This window comes from Hemitrygon akajei, chromosome 7 (assembly GCF_048418815.1).
Source record: "Hemitrygon akajei chromosome 7, sHemAka1.3, whole genome shotgun sequence".
Taxonomy (NCBI): Eukaryota; Metazoa; Chordata; class Chondrichthyes; order Myliobatiformes; family Dasyatidae; genus Hemitrygon; species Hemitrygon akajei.
In genome coordinates, this window is record NC_133130.1 from 181,548,539 (window position 1) to 181,559,327 (window position 10,789).

Below are 10,789 nucleotides of genomic sequence, written 5' to 3' on the forward strand. Positions count from 1 at the left end.
AGGCCAGGACACATTCCAAAACCTGTGTATTCTGGACGTCTCTCTCTCATTTCCTGGGTCCCAGACCCGAATTACTAGCGATCTTGCGATTCTCAAAAAGGAGGGGGCTACTTTGTACCCTTCGGCCCCTCAGAGTTGTGGCACATTCGTAACACCCCCTTCCTTCAAAGCCTTTTTGCCATCAGTAAAAATGGATTAATACAGTCTTACAGGATTTTAGAATCTAACACAATACAAAAGAGTTTTTTTTTCACTACAGAGTAATACAGTTATACATTCAATTCAGCATCCAAACAGTTAACGATTACATTGTCACTTCCTTTAATATCTTAACATCTTGTACCTTACTAAAGTCTTGTAGCATCAGACCCCAATTTAATAACCACCTATTTTTATTCCTTTTCTTCAGCAAACAAAAACTAAAGAGTTGTGATCTTAGTTTACGTGTATATTACAAAAGTTCATGCAAATACTAATCTTTATTTTACTTTCAAACTTAACAGTCAATCTTCCATGGGGTTGTCTTTATTATTCACATGCTTTGTCGAAATCCCTTAAAACCGGATCCTGTTATTTAAAGTGGCATCCCGTCAACCCTCGCCCCATTTCCAGTTAACTCCCACGTGGTCAACTTGTATACTAGTGTGGAATAGGCTTTCGCATGCTCCTTTCATAGGAGTTATTTTATCAACAATGTGTTCCAAACTTAGACCATTTTCTGAATTTCCACACAATTCTTTAAGTTTAAGCAAGTTGCTAGTTTTCTCTTCAGGACCCTTCATGCTATTAGTTCTCAATTTAAGATCTGCAAGCGATCCCTCTTTGTTCAAACAGCATTTCGAATTCTGCCTCTTCACAGCACACTCGTGAATAACAATAGCGTGTGGGGCACCTTTACATTCCAACTCAACCTATAATTGATTCGCAGGCACCGCGTTACCAAACCATTGTCTCTGTAGCCTGGTTGCTGCTTCTGACATCAATCCAGACTTTAAAGTTTCTTCATTCAATTTAGGAACTACACTTTTCCCTTTTCCTTCAATAATAATATTCACCTCACCACCTTTTATCTCCTCATTAACATTTAACACACCTTCGAGCACAAACAACTGGGAATTCTCACTTCCCACTATTACCAAGGTTAACCCTTTCTTCACTGAACCAAGTCCATCTGACCCACAAGGACTGCATTCCTTTTCAACTGAATCAAATACCTCAGACTTTTTCTGAGCTCCATTACTAGGTTCAGTACCTCGTGCATCCACATCTTGAACACACTCAAACGGGATATTTGCCTCTTCCAGGCTTTCAATACCCGTACCCTTTTCAAATTCTAAATTCCCCTGATCCTCCCAACTACTCTCTGGGCAACTCCCTTCCGGAGTAAACTCAACCCCGCGGGCTGAAACAACCTCATCTGCCAACCCAGCAGACTTCTTCAAGGTAATGGCATCCTTTTCATCTAGGACTGCCCACATTTCATTATCGGGAACGCATTTAGAATTTTCAACTTCTTCAAACAGTTCTGCCAAACCAGACAGATCATCCATGTCCAACCCTGGACCTTTTAACAGCCTTATCTGTTTCTCATCTTTACTTCATGCCTCTATAAATTTTCTCCTCGCTAAGGGCAGGACTACCTCCTCACCCTTACTCTCTTTCACTTTCCTATTCTCCGTTTTACCACCCTCTAACCCCTCTTGGTACAGGGTCGGTAAAAACGTCTCAGCCAAATCGATACTGGCCGGATTTAAACTGGTCTCTTTCTCAGCTGCCTTTCTCGACATGCTGCGAGTGATCGCGCATGCAGGATAGATCCTGGAATCTAGGGGCGGGACCTCAACACTCACAGGCTGGCTCGGCAGCTTCATTGCTGACCAAACCTTACCACCGGCTAAATCGTTACCAAGAAGGCGTCCACGTCAGTTCTCAGGAATTCTGATCGCACCCCTATTTCAACTGGTCCAGATACCAGCTCACAATTTATAATAATCCTATGCAAGGGCACCGTTTCTGTCCCTTTTCCTATTCCTCTCAAAGCTACCATTCCAGTCTGGTGACCAAAATCTAGTACCTTACTGCTAATCAATGACAGCTCAGCTCCCGTGTCTTTCCAGATCCACACTGGAACTGGTGTGTCTCCCTCTCTCACAGACACGGTTCCTTTTGAAATACATTTCTCAGACCCTTCTCGTACTCTGTCTACCTGGGGCTCTCTCGTCGATTTACTGATCACCACAGCACATCCTGTAGGGACTGCTGCTTTCCATTTTCCTGTCTCCTTCCTCGGAGCAAGGCACCTAGATGCAATATGACCCACCTTTTCACAATTAAAACAGGTCAAGCCAGGACCTCTCCTGCCGTCTTGCCTCTCCTCCTCAATCTTACCACTAGCTCCCGGCGTGACCTCTGCCTCAGCCGGCGGACTTTCTCTACTGTTCCCACGGTCTCTCTGGTAACTTTTATTCGAGGAAAACTTTGTCTTGTGGGTTAGGGCATATTCATCTGCGAACCTAGCAAATTCAGAGATGGACTTAATCGGTTTCTCATTCAAATACATCCGGATATCATCCAAAACACAACCTTTAAATTCCTCAATCAGAATTAACTCCCTGAGACGCCAATAATCCTCTTCCACTATCTCTGCGGTGCACCAACGGTCCAAGAGCACACCCTTCTCATAGGCAAACTCGGTATATGTCTGATTCCACCCTTTCTTTAAATTTCTGAACTTTTGTCTATAGGCTTCAGGTACCAATTCGTAGGTCTGAAGAATGGCCTCCTTTACTTTCTCATAATTCTCAGACTCCTCCTCCTCCATGGACAACGCCGCATATGCCCGTTGTGCCTTCCCTTTTAATACACTTTGTAACAATGCCACCCACTGCTCTTTGGGCCACTTCTGATTCACTGCCACCTTTTCAAAATGCAAGAAATAACTATCAACATCCGTTTCCTCGAACGGAGGTACTAACCTAAACTCCCGACTAACATTAAACCGCTCCTCTCGGTCTGACCCTTGAACTCTTCGCTCTTGCCTTAACTTCTCCATCTCCAAGTCATGTTGCCTCTGTTTCTCTGCCTCCCTCTCCTTCTCGGCCTTTTCCTTCTCCTTTTCAGCTGCTTCCAGCTGTTTTAACTGAAGCTCATGCTCCCTTTGTTTCTCAGCTCTGTCCTGCTCCCTTTTCACCTCTAACTCCTTTAGCTGGAGCTCATGCTCCCTTTTCCTCTGTTCGGCGTCCAGCCTCAATTTCTCCAACTCTAACTGAGCCGTCCCACTAGCTGGTACCTTTTCAGGGATATTTTCCAATACCTCAGCCAAAAACACATTCTTCACAATATAATACTGAGTTATGGCCCTCCACACCTCCCACTTTTTCATTGACAACCTCACCTCTGCGAGGTTTAAGCCCTTCGCCAAATTTATCAAGTCTGATTTGGTGGCCGCCTCTAACGCCTCCAGAGTCGGGTTTTCTATAAATTCACCCACGTCCATCTTTGCTGGTTTCCCGTCTGGCTACCCGCGCAACCAGATCCAAGTTTGGACTTACAAGCCCGATTCACTGGCCCTCCAATTTGGTATCAAATCCCAGACGAGCCCCCAAGTTGTTACAAACCCCGTAACTGGGTCACTTACCAGCAAAGATAGAGAGGTCTGTTGAAGTCTGATGGTACTATTTTTAACAGTATTTATTAGTAAAAATACACAAAAATAATATCAATGCAAACATACAGGTAATATACGTCGTCAATACTAAATTTAAAAGTGTGGGTATAATAATAATCAATAAGAAATAGCTCTATCGTTGTCTGTGGATAATGTATTGTCTGATGGAAATATAAAAGTCACTCAGTTCATGCAGGCTGCAGCCTTTTAGTTGGAGAGAGACAGATTTTTGAAACTTGCCGGCTTTCCTTTATCCGATCTTGATCCGTATTCGTCCTTTAGCGAGGCCGTTCTGTGGAAGACTTGTCATCCGGGCAAGGATGGACACACACACAAGTCCCCACCAGTCTCATACGTTTCTCCTGGTGCGTCTAAAGGGGTTGTTCCCCAGACCCTCTTTTATCCTTACTCACGGGGTCTCAGATGTCAGTCAGGTTGGGATGATGCAATCCCTCAACCAGCCCACTCTGGTCATCCCCCTGAGGGGCTTCAATGAATAGTACAGTACTCAATACACAATTCCGTCTCCAAGAGACAATGGCCGTTATCCGTGGCTTTGTCTTGCTGAGGCCAGGACACATTCCAAAACCTGTGTATTCTGGACGTCTCTCTCTCATTTCCTGGGTCCCAGACCCGAATTACTAGCGATCTTGCGATTCTCAAAAAGGAGGGGGCTACTTTGTACCCTTCGGCCCCTCAGAGTTGTGGCACATTTGTAACAGCAGAATCTCTTGTGCTCAAAGCTCCTACCCTTTTATCCAGGTGGCATCCTGGTAAACCTCTCCAAAGCCTCCACGTCCTTGTAATGGGGTGACCAGAGCTCCGTAGTGTGGGCCTGTCCAAAGCTTTATATAGCTGAAACATTTGCTATTACCAGAGGAGCAAAGGGCTTGTCGATTAAGAAACATCTTGTCCACTCACGCTCGCAGTGAGACTATGAGGTGACCATCGAGGATAAAAGATAGTAACAGATCCAAGCCGTGTCACTCAGGGACTTGTGCTAATCTTATTTTGTGACACTGTGTCCTGCACCATGGACCCAGAGGAATGCTGCTTTTTTTAGCTGTGTATGTGTATGGTTGAATGACAATAAACTTGGAGCAGTTATGAGAGGAGGTTCTCACAAGATGGCAAGTTGGATTGTGCTTTGAAAGTTCAAAGTCAGGAATATATTGTTTGCAGAATACAAGCTCTGGAATGTAAACAGATTGAGTTGATTCTTCCCGTCTGTGGGGCTGCCAGCCAAGGTTACAATGTGAGCACACAGGTAATTGTCTTGGAGCAGTTTTACAATAGTAAATCATCCCAAGGTGCTTCCCAGGGTGTGATCAAACAAAATCGGACCCTAAGGCCAGAAGGTGATCTCAACAGAAGATTAAAGGCCTAGTCAAATAAGAAGCATCAGAAAGAAGGGAGGCAGAATGAGTTGAGGAGGGATTTCCAGAGCTCAGGGGCATTTACAGCTGAAAGTTTGAACCTCGGGGGATCCGGAGTCCAATGTTGGCGAGGTGCAGAAGGATAGGGAGGGGGAGATTGCGGATGAAAGGGGACCTGGATGGGAATTTTTAAATGAATGTTTTCTGAGTGATTGGAAAACGGGAAAGTGGCCAAGAGAGTGCTGGAATCAGATTCAGAACAGGTTTATTAACACTGACAAGTGTCAGGAAATTTGTTCTTTTGCTGCAGCAGTACAGTGCAATCCATAAAATATACTGTACTCTAAATTACATTAAGAAAGTTGGGTACCTCTTATACCTGATAAAGTGGCCACAGTGAGTATGTCCATGGTCTTCTGCTGTAGCCCATTCACTTCAAGGTTGGACGTGTTGTGCGTTCAGAGATGCTCTTCTGCACACCACTGTTGTAATGTGTGGTTATTTGAGTTACTGTCACCTTCCTGTCAGTTTGAACCAGTCTGGCTATTCTCCTCTGACTTCTCTCATTAACAAGGCATTTTCACCCACAGAACTGCCACTCATTGGATGTTCTCTTTGCACCATTCTCCGTAAATCTAGAGACTGTTGTGCGTGAAAATCCCAGGAGACCAGAAGTTTCTGAGGTACTCAAACCACCCCGTCTGGCACCAACAATCATTCCACAGTCAAAGTCACTTAGATCACATTCCTTCCCCGTTCTGATGTTTGGTCTGAGCAACAACTGAGCCTCCTGACCATGTCTGCATGCTTTGATGCATTGAGTTGCTGGCATGTGATTGGCTGATTAGATATTTACATTAACGAGCAGGTGTACCTGATAAAGAGGCCACTGTGTACAAACAATAAATAAGTAGTGCAGACACAGTGAGGTAGTGTTTATCGGTTCATTGTCCATTCAGAAACCTGATCACTGTGTGTGTATCCTCGGGCTTCTGTCCCTCCTCTCTGATGATAGTAGTGAGAAGAGGGAATCAGTTGAGTGATGGGGTCCTTAATGACGGATGCTGGCTTTTTGAGGCATCGCCTTTAGAAAATGTCTTTGATATTGGGGAGGCTAGTGCCCATGATGGAGTCAGTGAGTTTACCCTCTGCAGCTTCTTCAGATCCTATACATTGGCCCTTCCAAACCGGACCATAGTACAAGTTAGAACATTTTCCATGGCCCATCTGTAGAAATTTGCTAGAAAGAGCAAATAATCAAGAGATCTCATTTGAAGAACTAATTCTTACACTGCTTGTCAGGGAGGAATCTTCCCTCCAGGGATCTAGAGAGCAGTGATTACAGTTTCAGAATAAAAATCAGTCAGGTCAGAAAGGAGGAGATATTTCTTTACAAGGAAGGTTTGAATTCTCCCTCAGAGCTGTGAATGAGTTAATTCAACACACACTTCAACAGATGTCTGGAAGAGGGCAGCCAAGTGTTACTGAGGTGGATGATAACTGAGGATCCTGATGAATGTTGTAGCAGGCGTCAGGGGACAAGTGGCCAACACCAATTCTTAAGCTACAAACATTTGGAAACCTTGGAAATATTCAGGTTCGTGGCACCTTCGCAGGGAGAAGCAAAGTTGGAGTTTGAAGGAAGGTTTTTCACACTGACAAGACTTTCACTTGTTCCACTTACCGTGTTCAGAGTGTGTGTACACAATCACAGTTCTGGCTATCCCACGATAGGAAGGTTGATGTTAATTAATTTATTTAGAGAGATACGGCACAGTAACAGGCCATTCAGGTCCAATGAGCCCACGTCACCCAATTACGCCCATGTGACCAATTAATCTACTAAACCACACATCTTTGGAATGTGGGAGGAAACCAGAGCACCAGGAGGAAACCCACATGGTCACGGGAAGATCGTACAAACTCCTCACAGACAGTGGCGGGAATCGAACCTGGGTCACTGAAACTGTAATAGGATTTACACTAACCACTAGGTTAAGTTGGAAAGGGTGTAGAAAAGATTCACTAAGATACTCCCGGAACTGAATGGCTCAAGTTAGACAAGGCTGGGTAGGCTGGGACTTTTTCCTTTGAGCATAGGTGTGATCGTATAGAGGTTTATAAAGTCATGATGTGGGTAGATACAGTTCTCTTCCCAGGGTAGGGGAATCCCAACAGTGGCGGGTATAGATTTAAGAAACAGAATCCTCCGTCATGAAATTTGTTGTTTTGTTGCTGCAAGTCTTAAAAATTACTATACATTACAAATAAATAAATTGTACAAAAGAGGGATACTGAGGTGTGTTCATAGACTGTTCAAAAATCTGTTCGTGGAGGCAAAGAGGCTGTTTCTCAAACACTGAGTGTGGGTCTTCAGGCTCCTGTACCTCCTCCCGATGGTAGCATTGAGAGGGAGCATGTTACAGATGGGGAGGTCCTTAATGTTTAAGGTGAGAGGGGAAAGGTGATAAAAGAAATCTGAGGGACAACTTCTTCACACAGAGGGCACTAGACACATGGAACAAGCTGCCAGAGAAAACTGTAGAGGTGGGAACAATTGTAACCTTTAAAGATGCATTTAGACAGGTGCCAATGTTTAAAAGGCAAGTTTAAAGGGATATGGGCCAAGTGAAGGCAAATAGGAGCAACTTGGTCAGATATTTCAGCACAGACTAGAAGGGCCGAGATGGCCTGTTTCCGTGCTGTAATTGTTATATGGTTATATGGTCGACATGGAGAAGTTGGGCTGTATAATTCCATGGCTCTATGTTACAGGACTCCTAAGAGATGAGTATACCAGATAGGTGAGGGGTCCCCAATCTTTTTTATGCTATGGACCAATACCATTAAGGAAGGGGTCCCGGACCCAGGCTGGGAACCTCTGACATAGGTGGACCTTTATGAATTGTGCTACCATGAGATTCTGCCTTCAGTACAGGACATTCTATTTAGATATCTACCTTTGTCCAGTGATCCATGCTTCCAGCAACGTAGAGAAGCCTAGAGACACTACAACTTATGTCAGCATTACTTCCTCATGTCTGGACCTGGAGAGTTACTGTTCTGAAATGGTGTCTCAGATTCTTTCTCCACTGTCACCTGACCTACTGAGTGCTTCCAGTTTTTATTTCAGGTTTCCCATTGTCTGCGGTATTTTGCTTGTGATCCTGGGGACCAGCTTTTTAATGATTGGGCTGGTTGGAGAGACAGTCTCTCTTGTTGACCCTGTGCCTGTGGGCTGACAGGAAGTCTGATAACGTCCGCCACGGGAAGCCAGAATTCAATACAGGTGCCATGCGGCACCATACTTGTGTTGGGAAATCCCAAGTCAGCAACTCTCCTAAATAAGCAAAGTAGGATTTTGTCAGCACACAGCGAGGAGCTCCGTAATCAGCTCTAGAGTGAAGTACATGGCACACAGGAGACACATTAAGCAAATAGGATCCACACAAGTTTGATTGATAAAGTTGATAAAGCAACCTTTTTTATTTACTTGTAACCTATAGTAATTTTTATGTCTTGCTGCCACAAATCAACGAAGTTCACAACATAAGCACAAGAGAGTCTAGCACAACACTTTATAGTATCTGCGACACGGGTTCAATTCCTGCCGCTGTCTGTAAGGAGTTTGTATGTTCTCCCCAGGTAGGTTTCCTCCAGGTGCTCCAGTTTCCTCCCACAGTCCAAAGACCTACTGGGTGGTAGATTAGTTAGTCATTGTAAATTGCCCATGTGATTAGGCTAGGATTAAATCAGGGGATTGCTGGGCAGCGCAAAGGCCTTATTCAGTAATGTATCACACTAAAAAACAAAAATAATTGCTGGAAATCCAGAGCAACACACACTAAATGCTGGAGGAACTCAGCAGATCAATGGAGGGGAATAAACATTCAATGTTTAAGGCCGAGACACTTTGTCAAGACTGAAAGGAAGGGAGAAGAAGCCAGAATGAGAAGGTGGAGGAGGGGAGGTGTACAAGCTGGCAGGTGACAGGTGAGACCAGGTGAGGGGGAGCGGTGATATAGTGAGAAGCTGGGCGGTGATAGTTGGAAGACGTAAAGGGTTGAAGAAGAAGGAATCTGACAGGAGAGAAGAGTGGACCATGGGAGAAAGGGAAGGAGGAGGGGCACCAAAGGGAGGTGATGGGCTGCTGTAGAGAAGAGAATTGGTAAGAGGGGAATGGAAAGAGAGAAAGGGGAGGGGTGAAGAAATTACCGGAAGTTAGAGACTTCAACGTTCATGTCCTCAAGTTGGAGGCTACCCAGATGGAATATGATTCCATGTCAGTATGTTACAACATACGATTCTTATTCTTAAATCTATATCCTCCACTGTTCAACTCCCCTTCCTTGGGAAAAGAACTGTGACCATTCCCCTTATCTACACGCCACACGATTTTATAAACCGCTAGATGGTCACACTTCAGTGAGAGGTGGTGAACGTAACACTACACATTCCCCAGAAGGAATTCCCCGGCACGGACAGAGGAACAAACACTTCCTACACTCCGTACATAAGCACAGCCACTGTTGAAAACATTATATTTTCATATTCATTTGGGAAAAGATATAACAGATGTAATCTCTCTCTCTCCTTCCCCCCCCTCACCCTCACTCTCTCTTTCTCTCTATTGGTTGTTTGCCAGACTCTATGTATAGTTTTTCATAAATTCTATTGTATTCCTCTTTTTTTCTGGAAGCGCCTGCAAGGAATGGATCTCAGGGTAGGATATCAGGACATATACATACTTTGATAATAAATTCACTTTGACTTTGATTTTCTTCTTCTGTTCCACTTTCCTACATTGACACCATATTCATTGTTTCCATGAATACACTTAAAAAAGCCTTTTGAGGTTTGGGTTTGATAAACTGATCAACAGAATCTCTGGACAAACAAGACTTCTTTTTTAATTTTAATCTTGCCATTGTTATTGTTTTACTCTGTTCTACCTCAGCGCACTGAATAATGATTCGATCTGTGTGAACAATACATAAGAAAAGCTTACTACAATTCACGTTCTCCATATTATCCGCAGCGGTGACTCGAAACCTGAGCAGTGCTGAGGCTGTCTGCAGTCTGTGCAAAGTGCCAGAGTGAAGCTCAGCGTGGGAAAGGGTGGAGCCCGTGGAATCGTTTCTTATTCAAAGCGAGGTTTTTAAACGCATAGCTGTAGCTGTGTTAAGTGTTTGAGTGACTTGTGTGTTTACATATTTTTCTGTGGAAATATTTTCAACAAAGTGAAGTTTTCTTTTGGAACAAACTGTTTAACACTAACAGTTCCACACCAGCTGTGTGGACAACTTTGTTGTTCTGCTGAGCATTGAACTGCTAGCACCAGAATGTGTGGTGTGTCCCAGCACATCCTTGGGTGAATTGGTTGTTAATGCAAATGACACATTATGTTTCACTGTACGTTTCAATGTACATGTGATGGATCTGGTTCGGAGGGGCCGAGGCGTGCAACAAGAACTGGCAGGAGCTGACTGCCAAGATCAAACAGAAACTGGGGCTGTGGGGAGGACGCTCCCTATCGATAGCGGGCAAGAACCTGGTCATCAGGTGTGAGGTGCTCTCAGGGCTGCTGTACTTGGCGCAGGGGTGGCCAGTCCCCTGCTCCTTCAGCTCGGAAATCACCCGAGCCGTCTTCAGATTCGTCTGGGGATCCAAGATGGAGCGGGTCAGACGGACCACCATGCATAAGTCCCTGGACAACGGGGGCAAAAAAGTCCCCAATGTCGCCTCA